The sequence below is a fragment of the Chaetodon trifascialis genome, chromosome 22 (genome assembly GCF_039877785.1).
Source record: "Chaetodon trifascialis isolate fChaTrf1 chromosome 22, fChaTrf1.hap1, whole genome shotgun sequence".
In the NCBI taxonomy this organism is placed as follows: Eukaryota; Metazoa; Chordata; class Actinopteri; order Chaetodontiformes; family Chaetodontidae; genus Chaetodon; species Chaetodon trifascialis.
In genome coordinates, this window is record NC_092077.1 from 16,009,205 (window position 1) to 16,025,308 (window position 16,104).

General features: G+C 42.9%; 1 protein-coding gene across 1 annotated transcript in view; it reads right to left on the reverse strand.

Moving 5' to 3' along the window:
* The window catches only part of magi2a (membrane associated guanylate kinase, WW and PDZ domain containing 2a), a 203,351-nt gene that overhangs the window by 161,969 nt on the left and 25,278 nt on the right, over nt 1-16,104 (reverse strand). The window lies entirely within an intron of this gene.

The following is a 16,104-nucleotide window of genomic DNA, read 5'->3' on the forward strand; positions in this document are numbered from 1 at the left end:
CCGTACAGTCTTATTGGTGATACATTACTGAAAAGATTAATCTTGTCAGTTAACCAATCAATCAATCAACTAATCATTTCAGGAGTAAATACTCTGATTCCAAATTGATGATCACAGTGAATAACTTAAGTCAGATTTGACGTTCTTCATTTCAGCAGATCATTGTGATTACTCAGAGTAAAAGCATCTAATTATCCAGAGTACCAGTCTGCTGTGCTTCAGTGTGGCTAACTATCAGGCATATGATCAAATCACTATCAATCTGCAGGTGACTGTCATTAGCTTAAGGACCTGAAGGAACGTTGTCACGCACACAACAATTAAGGCAAAAGCGTTAATTACTTTGACTCTAGCTGGCTGCTGTCTAAGTGCAAATTGGGTAAATACATTTTGAGTGCAGGGTGATAAATGGGGGAGAACATATGCTCTCACATTAAGAGGTTTAACATACACTCAAGTGCCATGGAGGCAAGCTATAGAAAATCAGAGCAAAACAGGGAGAGAGTATGTGCTGTACTGGGATCAGTCCTGCGAGCTGTCACAATATTGCCACACACTCCACCGCTGTACAAATCTTTTTCAGCAGGAGCAAAAATGTCTCCTGACAAGTGAAAATGCTCAAAAGCTGCTATTTGTAAAAGTCAGTGGCATAATAAGGATGAGCCGTGCAGGCTGAGCCTCATTCTGTTTTAATAAGCTGTAGCCTGCGACAATGCTGTTTATCTCTTAACCTGCTCTGAATGAGACATTTGTGACAATCCATCAGGGAGCCGTGCATGTGCTGAAACGACGCGGTTAGCTGACTGGAAATTAATCAGCAACAAATTTAATAACGAATCATTTTAAAAGGTGTTTGTAGACCAACACAGTTGCACCTCGCTACATTTAATGGTCCTTTAAAAGCGACAGACTGTTGTTACAGCATTTTTGAGCATTAAAGCTTCTCCGATGTGAGGATTTTTCAATCTCAAATCATTATCAACGGGGAAGTGTGTCAACTGCACACATCAAAGTCTGTTTACAGGTCGTGAGGAGTGTTACTGCATGTGTGAAAAAGCCTTTTGTGGCTCCAGAAGGAGCGATGTGAAGTCCGACAACGCGCCTCAAGTGACGTCACTGAAGTCGTTTGTCAAAGCTGAAGACCAAAAGTAAGTGGAGTTAGAAAGAAGTGAGCTCAGCAGATTGAGGTGAGCACGATGAGGCTAAATTAGCCGCTACTAGCATAATGGGCCCAACACAAACCTACGAACAATTTCACTGAATGCAATGCAAAATTAACATTAAGACTTCTTACTTTTTTAGCTCAGACAAAAATGAAAGATGACGCTGTTCACTGCAACCTCTGTGAATATTCTCTTCCCAGGTTATTTAGTCTATTTTCTATTTTATTCCCACTCATCCTTTAGTTGAGGGTTGTAACACTGCATACTTCACAATAAAGTCTGATCAAAAACGCACTTTTTTTGCATTGATTCTTGCCCTACATGAAGGAGCACAAGGTGAGTGACACCTGGATCAGCACCTTTATCAACTGATGAGATAACTAAAGTGCTCGGCGCTCATGTGAGGTCTGAAATTTTGATATCAGGGGACAATGCGCATCTAGTAGAACGTGTGCTGTTATGCTGAGAATCCAAAGTTGTCCGGTGCTGTGATTCTGCAGTGAGCTGTGCAGAGGGAGAGAGAGCCTGCAGCCCCAGTCCTATTTTCAGCTTCAGTGGGCAGAGAAGAGTCGAGAGCCAGGCCAGCTCAGGGCAGACAGGATGAACCCCAGCCCCGTTTAACCCCACACACTCCACTTCACACACTCGGTCGTACGCACACAAAGTGGCTCGTTCAAACCAGCACTGCTCGAACACAAGGTGAAACGCATTATGGTAATGGAGGTGGCAAGGCATAAATACGGCAGCGGACAAGACTGACAAGGAATATATAGTGCTCCTCAAAAGAGTTATGAAGTGCATTCAAGAGCCAGTAAGCCTACACAAGGCTCACTGATAACAGATTCACACACAGCCGCATTTGTAAGGCCAGATGCATAATTGCTATATTAAGAACTATACAGTATATATGTACTTATACATATTTTTGAGACTATAAAGACTACATGGTTTGCAGGCTGAGAACGACAGTCATTGTCAGGTCAGGGGAGAAGATGGGAACACCCATTAAATTTGTGTTTAATCGCCTTGAAAGACACACTCCATGTTTGCTCCCATATCATAAAGCGCCAAGTTTTCAGAGCTTTTAGGGGGATCAGAATCTCTCAATGATAACTACGACTTGGCTGACGACATGAACGCTTGTTACATGTTTGAAACTGGAAAATTACGAAACTCAAATTAACGAACGTGGCACAACACGGCTCTTTATTGAAATCTCTGCACTGCCTGGAGGTTTGCCACCCATTCACGCACACACTCATACACAGATGGCAGCGACATGTGGACAAGAGGAGGCGGGGATCGAACCGTGTGATCAGTGGATGACCTGCGCTTGTTGATGCGTACCATGGAAGTTAAATCTAATACAACAGCAGAGTCTCAAAGAGTTCAGCCGACAACATGAAAAGGGCTCTGAAAGGAAGCTGAAGTTCCTCTGGAACTAACAGAAAAATTTCATCTGCCTCATTAAATTAATTAGCTAATTAACCATAACAAAGACAGGTGTTAATGCAGGCCAAGACTAGTGTCATATCAGCTGTTTTTGATGGAAAACTGGGGCGAATTGCACACTGCTCCTTTAAAATGCTATTCTATTTTAAAAACAAGCAAATGCAATGAGAATTAAATTAAAACATATCTCCAATGCAGAGCCTTATACTAAAGCATTGAACACATCAACAACAGACTACTGCGTCATTCACTGCCGTCTGACCCATCGACACACAGGCTCCCAGGCAGTCCTACAAATGGGCATTTGGCTCGTGATTGATTGTCAAGTGAAATGTCATCTCATTTCGCCTCATTAGAAGGAGCCAATCACATTACATTAGTGTCAATGCCATTGACACATGCTTGCAATACCACCGCAGTGGGAATAGAAGAGCCCTCTGGGCGGCTGCAGTGTCAACAACTGGAAGTTAAGAGGGAGGAAAACGCTGCTTGCCATTTATGCAGCTGAAAACAATATTTCATTTAGCTGGAGTGTGCTTTCCTGAGCCTCCAAACCGACATCAGGCAGTAAAAGGTTATCAGATGGGTCAAAAAAATAACTTGACATATCAATAAATAATGCAGTCGCTTAAATAATTAAAAGGCAGCAGGAAAAGAAATGTAAAGCTAAATACTTTCTTGTTAACCCCTGAGCAGTTGGTTCAAGAAAACCTTTTTATTTTTCCCTTACTGCTAATCTTGTCTTAACTCCTCACCCCAGTTCTATATTCCCATGTTTATATGATGATGAGATACTGTGTATGTCCACAACAGGGGTTGGAACAAAGTGTGCAGCTAGCTATAGCTCACCTTAAACACTTGTAGCCGAACACACTGAGCTCAATGACTGGATTGAACCAGCTGTTCATAAATCTTTGATAAAGTCCTTCCTAAGCTTCAAATTCTGTGACTAGCTAGTTTCAAACCAATGATTCACTGCAGTAAATCATGTAGTACCATTAAAACCTAACAAATGTCTAAGCTAGCGCTGACATTAGCAATATGTAAATCGGTTGTTTCCAGGAAACTTCTGTGGCCCTGTCCAATCAGAAGCAATCAACTATAAGCAGCAAGTCACTTTAGCATTCCAAGCTAGCATAGCTGCTAAAAACAGCGTTAAGGGATCAAACGATCTATTAAACTCCATTAAGCTAACCTATATGCTGGTAAGCAATACCAGATGCTTATCATCCATTACTGCATAGTGCTATAGTATCACTGTATTAACTCTTGTAACAGTAGTTAGCATTTTAGCGGGCAAGCTAAAGCTAACAAGTTATCTTTAATGCAAGTTAGCTGCAGCTAGATAGCTAGCTGAACAGGCTGGTGCTCAGTGTGTTCAGTTAGCAGTATTTTCAGGTAAGCTAGCTCGCCATTCAATCCTCTGGATTTGTAGAGATTTCAAGATGAATTACAGAGTGAAATAAACAAAGTTTTGATTTAGTTTATTAACTGATAAGAGCTAAAGGCTTTACCAACTGACTGAAGGTTAAAGACAAAGTAAGAAAAAAGCTTTATATTTCTTTTTACACTCAATTTGAATTGTTAAACTAACAGATTTTTGACTGGTCTGATAACCTTTCATATCCTTTTGTAGGTTTCAGGGCTGCATAGTGTTTAGACATCAAGCTACGGGTTCGTGTCATGTCTTCTTCTAATACACATGTACAAAATCTGAAGTGTGCAAAGTGAGATTCTCTTTGTTCGTTGCAGTAAAAAAGCTTTTGTTCCCGGTTAGATCTGAATAACCGTGCTGCTTCACACTCAGAAAAAGGTCAGCATATAATAAAGGCTTTTCGTAAATGCACATTTGAAATGCCCTCCTTCACTGCACATTCACATTTTATGTGATTCTACCTTTTTACCCAGACCCAATTTTACCATCCCACCCCGTTGTTTCAAATAATTCAAAAGACTGTGGAATACTTTTCTTCTGTAACTCACTATTGATCCTTTGGAGAAGAGATTTGTCTTTTCTGTTTTGCCTGCCGAGCTTCACGGCTCAAATTAAAGAAAAAGAACAGCGGCAAAGAGTCACTATTTGGGCTCCGGCGTCACGTTCAAGGACACGTCAGCGGGGTGCAGATGTTTGCTGGATCATTAGAGGGGTGTCACGATCTTTTATGTAACCCCCTTCTCGTAAAAGCATACAGTAGAGGCCAGAGGAGTCATTTATGTGCTGTGAAACACCAAACTATGTTCCAAAGTCAGACCCACTTTCTTTCCTGCACAGGGACTGATGACGCCTGTCACCACCGCTTCCTTTTATAGTGACCAATCAGATCTCAACACAATTTGTTCGCGCACAGGATTAAACATTGATGTGAGCGTCTGTTTAAAACCTGAAGCACCCCTCGGCTCTGATTTGGCCAGAGCCGAAGCAAAACAGCTCCTCTGCCTCATGCTTCACGTCCCATTTCTTTCCTGTTTTTAGGTGAGTGCTATTTTTGCATGCAGGTGTGTGCTGTGTGAAAAACAGTCTGTGTAAGCATGACAGACAGAATATGTGCGTGTGCTCAAAGTCTACATCATGTCTGTGTCTTGCTGTTGAAGGGGGGGGGGGGGGGGGGCTGCTACAGCTGACTGCAGCTCGACACTGCCATCTATGGGGACAGATGGTGGAGATCCAGCAAGTAGATAAAACACAATCAGAGTAACTGGAAGGTACTGAGGGTCACTTATCGTAAAAACGCTGAATAAGAGGAGTGTGATTCATGGCCAAAGTGCAAAGTCAATAGTACCTAAACACACCAGCAAACTGGAATTATGTCAATGCTACTGTTTCATTAATGACAAAAACAATCTGAAAGATATTGCAAAACCATAAAATATCCCACATGGCATTTTTGGAGCACGGCCAGTGATTCATAAATTCTTTTTAGAGTGAAGTTAAAAAGTAATGTGGCAAAAAGCAATAAAAAGTGCAGCTTTGAGCAGGTATTGGATTTAACAATTTGAAAGTGCTTCAGACATAAAACATTCAGCAGAGAGAGCATCTTCACAACTTTAAATACACCTTGCACACCGTGAATCAAAGGCAACTACTTGACTAGGAATATAAAAACCACCAGCGGCTTTTCAAGCCGCGTCCACCCAGACCCTCGTGATCTGAAATACACTTTTTCAAGTCCTGAATTATGGGTTTTCACAGAAAGGGATAAACAGCTTTTTCTTCAAAGGCAAACATGAAAGTCTAGATTTACAAAGTCACAGGTCTCAGAGCATGAGGCTGTTCAGAGAAACGGGGAAAAAAAATGTGACTGGAGAAACTGAAAGCTTGTTTTCAGCTGAATCCATGAGCAAGCAAATTATCAGAGCTGTGACTTGATTTCAGATTACCTCGAGTCCTTTATAATAAGGCCAACGCTGAAGACAGTCAAGTGCAGCACGGGGAACAATGGTTCATCGTCCATAAACACAGCAGTTTCAACTCGCACTGCAGAACAATCTGAGGACGCTACTTGCACTGGAACGACAGCAAGCTTCAACAAAAGGCTGAACGTGTCCATTAGGATGACCCGCAAAGCTCTCAAAGTTGAGGAAAGTGTTGAGAAAAGTTGAGGCAGCGCTGCTGTATTTTTTACTGGTGCAGGGAAGACTTATACCTTTTATCAGAGAGCCACTCTGCGATATCCTTAATTATTCAGGGGCTCTGAAAGTGGGGTCTTTTCAGAGTAAAACAGAGCCAACGTGATAATGCAGAGCTCTCTTCTCAATCCCTGAAAAGACTTTGATGTCTCTGTCTCATCCGAGGGAAAAAAAAAGTTTCCTGCTCATGTCTGTGTGAAGAAAAATGAATTTCTAATAGTGGAATAATCACGTCTGATAAAAATAAGACTCCATCTTTTGATTGGCCTCACATTCACTACTTCATCATCGCTTTCCACCATTTCTTTCAGGTATATATTCATATATACCTTGGAAAAAGCGGCAACTCCCCACTTGTAGCTCGAGGCAACATATCTCAGGTGTCCTTCCTTCAAAATCAATAGGCTGCGTTGTAAATCTGCCGGAAAACGACAGACACCTATAAAACACAGAGTTACCTTTCAGGCGCTAAATCTCAATCCCACACCGAGATCCCAGACTTCATTTCCTTTGGTGTCAGACTTGTCGGGTTCAATTACCTGAAGCGAGTGTTTTCTGCCGCTTGTGCAACATCTGTATCCTAATTGCTCATAAGTGCTCGGTGCCCGGTGCCCGTGCCCGGCGCTCCACTTCTGCGGTAACGGCGCAATTAGCTCACAGATGAGCAGCTTATATTCACGGCCTCGCAACACTCAGATTATTTATGTCCCCGTGGCTGCAGGGGGAGAGCTACAAGACGCTTGCTCAGCATTCACCTCTTCAACCAGATATTCTCTCAACTCCCCAAATGCAGGGGAAATCACACCACCGTGGACTGCCTGCATGTCCCGTTTCTCTCTCTCTCTCACACGCACACACACACACACACACACACACACACACACACACACACACACACACACACACACATAAGATCATCACATATGTGGATTTATACAGCTGGAAAACACTCACATTAGCCTGCAGACTGACACCAGGGAATACACACCATCATTAACAGGACGGACGTTTAGAAGAGAAGCACACAATCTGACAACCACGAGACATGCATTAATTCCCACTGTACACACACACACACACACACACACACACACACACACACACACACACACACACACACAGAGGGAGTAAATACTGAGTTTTTCCACTATTTTCACTCACAAAAAACAAAACCAGAAAAAAGTAGGTTTCTGTGTTTCCCGCTGCAGGAAAACAATATTTGCTGCATTTCACAGTAAAAACAGATCCTCTTGAAATAAGCAAAGCTCAGAAAACACGACCAGTAACAATCAGCCAAGAGACAAATGAAAAGAAAATGCAAACGAGCTGCTGATTATCCCTGAAAGTAACTGCGGAAACATCGTTTGTGCTACAAATGTTAATTCTAAAACCTGATCTCACTCTTTTTAATTACTTTCAAGACTAAACCTCAGATAAAACATGAAAATAATAAGCCAAACATATAAAGTACATACACTCATGTATCCTCGTTAATTTGCAGTTATTGTCAAAGAGCAAAATATTACAAACAGAGTAACACAACATAATTCAACACCACAACGACAGCCTGAGTCTGCTGTCGACAGCCTCAGACTGCATTCGTTTTTCAAGGTAAAAATAATACAGTATTTATAAGGTCATCAGTACATGTATTCACAAAAACTATAAAAATGTTTCGACTCGCATGCGGCAACAAATAATGTGAGTGCTTTGCTACATAAGCCCGCAGGCAGAGATACCTGGGCTTTGTCGTCTTCCCTCCTCAGGTCACCGTCAGCGGTGAAGCGCCTGGAGGCTTCACTCGCGCACAGGCCAGCTGTCGATGGCGCAGAGCCCCAGAGGCCCATAATCCTCCACCTGAGAGGACTGCAGCACAGCAGATCCTCCCTGATTGTCTGGGAGGAGTTATGGCCGCGCTGTTTGTCACTGCTACTGAAGGCAGCGTGTGTGTTCAAGACAAATGACACGTGGCGTCCCGAACCCTCGTTAAGCACAAAGTGAGCTTGGAGGCAATCACGTAAAAAAACATGGAATAATACTGTATATCCACCTGGCTGTTGGGACACACGGATGTGCCCGCCTCAGTCTTCAGAGCAACACAATTTCGCATATTCTCACTTTCCAATTTCAGCATTAGCGGCGTAATGACATCTATTTTTCATTTGGATTTGCTGAGGACACAAACGTCAGCAATGCAGCGCGAGAATAATTATCTATTTGGATAAAAGACGCCCCGCTCGATACACCAGAGGGAGAGCTGAGGAATACTACATTACATTGTGTTGCTTCACTTTAAATGAATCAAACGTGTGCGACCAACTGTGTGTGTGACAGACAGGAGCATCAAAAGCTGACACAGCTTTTCAAATTTATTCCGTCTTTTCTTTGATAATAAGCCGGCAGAGATGCACGTCTGTGGCTACTTTAACCCAATGAAAGCGATTTAATGAATTTTCATTTCAAGTATCGATGATGAAAAGTAGAAAATCTGAGAGGCTGCGCCGACTTTTATTACTCTGTTTATGACAGTGAGCAGCCACTGATTACATTCACCTTTTGGTCTTTCTGAGGTGTGTGTGGGGGTGGGGGGGTGGGGGGGGGTGCAGCTGCTGTGCACAAACAAGGAAAACAAGAAATTCAGCTTTGTTTGCTTTTAATGTTGGATTTGCATAAAAATCTGGCAGAAAATTTCACTTTAAAATATGATTTGCTACACAACTGCTTTCCATTAATGAAGCACATTTTATATTCTCTTCAAATTTTATTAACCTACGATTCAGCACAAGAGGAGCTTGTTTACTACTAATCAGCATCTTCTGGAAACAACAACTTTTTGTTCCACTGGTAGAAAAACAAAAGAGAACTTAATCACTAGAGGGGAAACAAATTGACAAAACATGACCTTTGTCAACGGCTTTCCAAAACAACTCACGCAAGAGCCTGTGCTTGAGGTTTAGTCACATTTAGCCAGAACCACACAGCAGAACAAAACGCAGAACAGCCGATAAAATGAACATCCTCCTCAATAACGGACCCAGATGCAAAAACCATAAACCAACAAGTTTCATTTCATGTCTGCGCTGAGAAACAACTGTACACTGAATGCATGGCACGTTACAGAAGCTGCAAACTATTCTTAGTGAGAGAGTGGGCGTCTTGCCCTGTTTCTGCAGGGCTTTCATAGTGCCATGAACATAGCTGAGTGTCTGCCATGTTGAATGCACACACACACACACACGCAAACACACAAACAAATGCACAGCAAATTGCACCAATTCACACAACATCTCGAACGCACCCCTTTCTCCTTCTCCAGCAGGAGAAGTTGTGACGCTGGATCTGTTATATTTGCAGCTGCCTTTGCTTTCACTGTGTCCCTAACACACTAACATGCTTATTAAACAGCGACAACAGGCAGGCCCACCTCCTTCACACCCAGCAGAGCTTCCATTTTGGCAGAAAGGGACGGCAGGAAGTTCATATATGAGATAGTGCTCAGAAATTAACAGGCTTCACAGTAAAAGCACGGGAGTGTGTGTGAGCGCGGCAGAGAAGCAGCAAAGCACCTGCAGGCTGAGACTGAACTTTTTTCACTTATTTCGGCTGCTTCCACTGAACTGTCAAGAACATTTCGGGGCCAACTTCTGAAATGTCACAAAAAAATATGAATTACTCCTATTTCTAACAGAAAGGTTAGACTGAATAAATGTATTTCCAAAAAAGGGAGAGAGGGAAAGAGAGGAAAATGCATCCATAAGATGTATGTGTATACTTTTTTTTGCTCTCCTTTCTCAGGTAATGTTTACCATATCTCATGCTTTCATGAGGATAACATCAACAACACGCTTCAGTTATGGTCAAACACCCACAACAAGTCCCTCATCCAGAGGAGTGGCAGCAGCTCTGACCTTTCTGGGAGGTTGTGGTGGGCCGATATTTCACAGACAACATCTCAGACTGTCCAAAGCCACTTCTCAACTTCTCTGCCACGAGACTGATAATTTCTCGATCAAAAGCAGAGATTTCTGCCTACTGTCATTTTCTCCAATTTGGTACATTAAGGGGTGTATAATAATATTTGCAGGAGGCTTGCGCAGTTTGCACAGAGGCAGCACAGGCTGAAACAGAGATTGCACGAAATCACATTAGCCAGTCGCAGCCTTCGTATCCCTCTCAGGCATGACTTCCATCTAATTTGTCTGTAATTAGAAGACCAGGATTCATCCTACTGGGTGATTAATTGCTCGCAGAGATGATGAGCCCCCCCCACCTCCACCACCGCAGGTAGTAACCATGGCGATGAGAGCAGTGCAAGCATTCATGAAGGAGACATTGCATGGACACACAAAAACAAACACACACTCGGGGTGTGTGTCTGCTCCTCTGATGAATCTTATTTAAATAAATGATTTGATTCAGTTTGAGTCAGAATCAGTAACTACATTTGTATTGCTCTGATTAAAATGTTTTATCTTCACATTCTCTAAGCCCCGCCCTCCTTAGGTACTGTTGATACGCATGTTAAGCCTTCCATCAAGCGTATCGAGCTTCCAGTTGGCAGATTTACCGCAATTCGCTTTAATTGCTAGCTAACCACCATGGCTAAAATGACGACTCACCAGCAGTCAGTGTAGCTGGCTAATGGCTAACATAAGATAATGCTAATGCTTGAACTTCATGAGGCTGAGAAATCTCTCTCCACCTGATGAGATGCATTTTAAAATGGATTTGTACTTGATGGCCGTGGGCATGAAAAGACTGAGGCTAAAGCTACATCTCCCAGGTGTAACATCAACATCTTCACCAGCTGTTGATCCAGGTAATGTCAACAAGGGAGCAGCATTGTTTTTCAGTTTAGGGCTAGTGCGCTCTATACCGTGGCATTAAATAGAAAACGGAAAAAAATGTACTTGGACAAGCATTAAAGTGGTTTTATTCTATATTTTCAGACTGTGTGCTTCACTTTGATAAGACAGAAGGATTTGAGGATGTGAGGAATACGCTCTGACTTTGGCAAATGTAATGGTATCGAACACATGTTTGGCTGGAGCTGCTGGAGCGAGAACTTCCCCAAAACAAACAAAGAGCAGAGCTGCGCTGCTATCGTTCCTCTAAACTCTGATGTAGCTGCATCTTGGCTCACAGCTTCACAGATCCACAGTGGGTGCATCTGTCCTGAACAGGCTTTTTTTCTAACCTAACCTGCAGCCCCATAAAACAATGTGGAAAGCCAATAACACGCCCATTGCCTCTGGATGTAATGCTTGGTTATTAATAGTAAGCTTGTTAGCCAGACATGCTAAGCAGACAAAGACAAGGTTTGATCCATTCCTCACTCTTTTGCTCTTGCCTTTTTGTATCTTGAAATACAGAGTATAGCTCTTTTTATAGCCTTGTTCAAACCACATCAACATTAGAGAAATGCAAAGCTCGATAGGCCTGTTGGTGCGTGCTTAGTGCAGTGACTGAGCCATGATTGGACAGTTGCTGTTCGAAGGAGGGTTTAGAAAAAGGTCGATTGAGAAACCTTAGAGATGGACATGAGACAACTGGAGCTGAAACGACTGATCAGTCAAGAAGACAGTTGAGAAATTAATCTGCTGCAATTTTGATGATAGATTGCTGAGTGTGTGATGCTCGTTTCCCGCTCTCAAGCTTACTCCATTAAGTCGCTGTGAAGCAAAAAGCCGAAAACTGAACTGGATGCAGTGTGTCAAATGTTAATATAACCTCAGGGTTATGGACTGTTCATCTGATAGAAACAATCTGAAGACTATTCAAGCGATTTCAGCACATAGATGCCAACACAAAATGTACTTTTTACTTCATATAATGGCCTTTGCGACCCCAAAGACAGTAAACAATGCCCAGATTCAAAGGGCAGCTTTTGGACAGTTGCCAAGGATGTATCTTGTATTCAAATGCTGCCAACTGCTTGCTGCGTATTTCAGTTCCAGGGTCCAGGGTAACATCTGTCTAAATTTGGCATTTTCAACAATAATATATAGGCTCATATCCTTGCACATAAAATCGCTCTCTGCCTCAACAGATGCTTTGTTATTGCCTTCAACCGCAACACAGCAGCATTTATAACAGGAAACTTTCACACCAGATTCACACAGAATCTAGTTTGGTGGTTATTTGAGGATTTGGGAATTATCTGTGAATATAAAGTGAATATAAAATGCCTGTGTCACTTCATAAACCATTGTGGGCTAAAAGGCTCTTGTTGCTGCCCAAACACGGAGCTACAACAGTCCATTAATAGCTATGCAAATGGCAACATCTGGAGCATGGCGGCATCCATCAGACGCACACAAACACACAGCAATAAACACACATGCTGTACGCACATGAGTAACAGTTGGAGATAGTTGAGTGGCATCTCATCCCGACTCTGCAGGAAACTACTTATGGAGTCAAGATGCGATGAGTGCCTGCTCTCACTTCTAACCCCCATGGCTCCAACAGATGATGTTGGTGATATGTGTGCAAACACACAAAGCCTGGAGATTATGGAAATAGATGGAGATGGCTGACCATGCTGTATGCAAGAGACAGCAGCAGTGTGAGAGACGTTATACATTTAGATTCTGATGTCTCGGGGGGTCTCGAGGGAGCTGTTATGGTTGCAGAGCAAAGCAAATACTGAAGTGTTTGGTTAGCAACAAAACATTACCACTGAGGGCATAGTTATTTAACAGATATGTGTGTTTGTGTGTGTGTGTCAGCGCATTGGAATACATCAGATGAGGGAGCTTTGGAGAGGGGGGGTGGATGTTAAATTAATTCTGTGCTGCTTGGTGCCAAATTTGAATACAAATTGTTTGCAAAGGCAGATTTTTTTACACCATTTCTTGCACGTTTCCCTGTTCAAGACAAAAAGCTCAAAGCAGGATTTTTAAGAAAATACATTTCATTTGGATTAAGAAGGTGGCGTGTGCAGACTTCTGATTGGTTTACAGCACAGAGAGAGATGTCTTCACAGCTCATTTAAGAAAAAAAGGTGGCTTTTCATGAAGCAGAAGCAACTAATGCCTTTAGAGCAGATGGAGGAACGAGTGAACGGCTCTTAGAAAAGTCACTTCCAGCATACTGTATGTATTCTATTCAGCAAAGGGCGAAACCTAAAATGCCAAGAAAGAGGCAACAGAGTTATGATGGGTAATCCCTCTGCTGCATATGTGAAGCTCTGATGGTGTTTTACCTTATGATCTCAGGCTGTGCTTCCAAGGTTGGGCATGTGGTTGCCCAGAGAGGGGGTCAGTGTGAGCTTGCATGGCTTATATAATATATATGTGTGTGTGTTTCTATCACCCATCTGTTTATTCAGCGCTAAAAAAGCATGTCAACCGGCTAGTTGAAGCGATTCGCTGTGCTATGACACGGGCCTGAACCAGAAGCAGTTTGGTAATAGTGCCAGCTGCTTCTACAGATGCTATAGACCCCAAGAGTTTCCACACATTACAATCTCAATTCTCTGAATATAAAAACCACAAATTACCCATGTAATGCAATATAATCTTTCCCCTGCTGTATATACAGTCTCATAGAAGCCACAGTGACGGATGTCATGTGAGAAAACACACAAATGGGTCATGAGGACATACATCCATCACTGCTCTGTGCTGACCTTTGAAAGAAGTTATTACTTCTTGCATGTACTTGATAAGAGGGGGAAATAAAAGCCTTTAAATCTTTCGCTCTGCTGACAGAAGAAACAGCAAAAAAAGATAAAAATAACTTCAGTTCAGAGACGAGGATCAAAATTCCCGAACTCTTGAGTCCTTTCGTGCATTATTCACATTTGTCAGAATGGAGACAGCATTGAAGAACGGTTATCTTTCTGGAGGAGGAAGTAATCGGTGTGTGCTGGACACTTCGCACAGTTTCAGCTCTGTGCGTGCATGAAGAAACCAAGTGTTTCCACACAAAAACAGCTGCTCAGAGGACGACCTTCCTCCAACCCGGCACAACAGTAGCCACAGCAAAGGTTACAAGAATGCAGTATTCATGGAAAGATAACAGCCTGCAGCCATTTGACATTATTCAGAAAACTATATTCTCCTCCCGAGCTTCTGAGAAACGTCCACCTCCATTTTCACTTTCTTCAGAGCCAAGGCCGGCCTGTCTGCCTGCCGCTGTGTGTCAGATGAAATTTGGAATGCACTACTTTCTCCAAATCAGATCTGCTGAGAGCAGCACCACCACTTGATTGAATCCCAACCCAAATTTCTCTTCCAAAGGACACAACAGTGGAAAGAGGCCAGCGGCAAGAGTGCATGGCCGTGCTGGCCGGCGCCCAGGTGCGAGTGTGAAACCGGGGTTTGATGAAAAAAGGCAGCAAGCTCATTTGACATTCCTTGGATAAATCCATGTAAAGAGTCCACAGCCATGCTGGCGGCTCTGTGAGGCTGTGCTGAGACACAGCGGTGCTTTATTAACATGTTTAGCAGGTATATTGTTGCTAACATGTTCCCATCTTAGTTTAGCATGTCAAAATGCTAACATTTGGTGATTAGTGGTAAACAAAAAGTACAGCCGAGGCTGATGGGAAAGTCAGATCACTAAAGCCAGTAGGATTCATCCTCTGAGGACCATGAAACATTTGCTGGATAGTTGCTGAATATTTTCCGTCTGGAAGGACTGAATGACAGACGGACACTTCAATCAAGAGCCATGCTGCCCTGCCTAAAAAAACCTTTTTAAGCTACAAAAGAGCTGCCTCATCAGCCTTAATCACAAAAGGTGGCTGCACCAGAGAAAAGCATCTCATCCTCCCTAATTGAGACCCCAAAGATTTGCTCTGTGTGCACACCTGTCATATTAACTGTAATGGAAGCAGATAGAAGGGCAGGAAATCCTGCAGAAATCAGCATAACTTGAGATTCCTCCCCCAACCTTCAAGTCCAAATGAAAGAAAGGGGTTATCAACACCCTGAAGCCTCGTCAAGGGTAAAAATTCATGAATGTTGAACTTGAAGCACCAACAAGACTCACACAGAATGCTTTAGTGGTCGGCCGTAACAATCCTGCACAGCGAGGACCGTACAGCGCCGTGCCTCTACTTCCTGGCAGAGTGATAATTACCTCTCCTCACAGAGATGTCAGGTGAGCAGCATTTGAAGGCACTCTGCACTGAATCACCGTTTTATCACTGAACCAGGATTACAACAGGCCCTTTTTTTCTGTGATGTGTGACAATCCGTGAAATTCTTTTACTTCCCGGCCTCAGCTGCCAGTTTAGAAGAAGTCTTGCAGGCAAAGCTACGAGCCTGATGGCAGGTACATTCTGTCTTTGACCAAATTAAATTCTGGACACTGGGGTGGACACTGGCAGGAAGCTGTGGACGGGGGCTGTCAAAGAATATTCTGAATCTAAATACATGATGCAGTTAATACAAAACAGACATTCAGTTGTGAATATCAGTATTCGATTGCAGCTGTTCTGCATCCACTGCATGACACACAGGAACCACATGACCAAAAAGGATCCTGCAGAACGGTCGGTCTCTGTGGGGATCCCTCCATTATGCTGTCAGACACAAGAAACAATCTGAGACCGTCAGCGGCAAAAAAGAAACACTTAGTGGACGTACACTGACGCTGTACAAACGTCCAGAGGGATTGCATTGAGTTCGGCTGCAGCGCTCTTGGTCAATTTGGGACCAATTTCAAAAATTGTTGTCTCCTTTTGTCACTTGGACAAAAAAGCAAGGGAAAAAAGGCTCCATAAACGCAGATATTTGACTGGAATATCTCCCATTTGCCCGGGACACTGAAGTCTCCCAGGACACACAGACCAGCACCAATATGTCTTACTGAAACTCTGCACACAACATCACTTTCATTGACTGTCAAT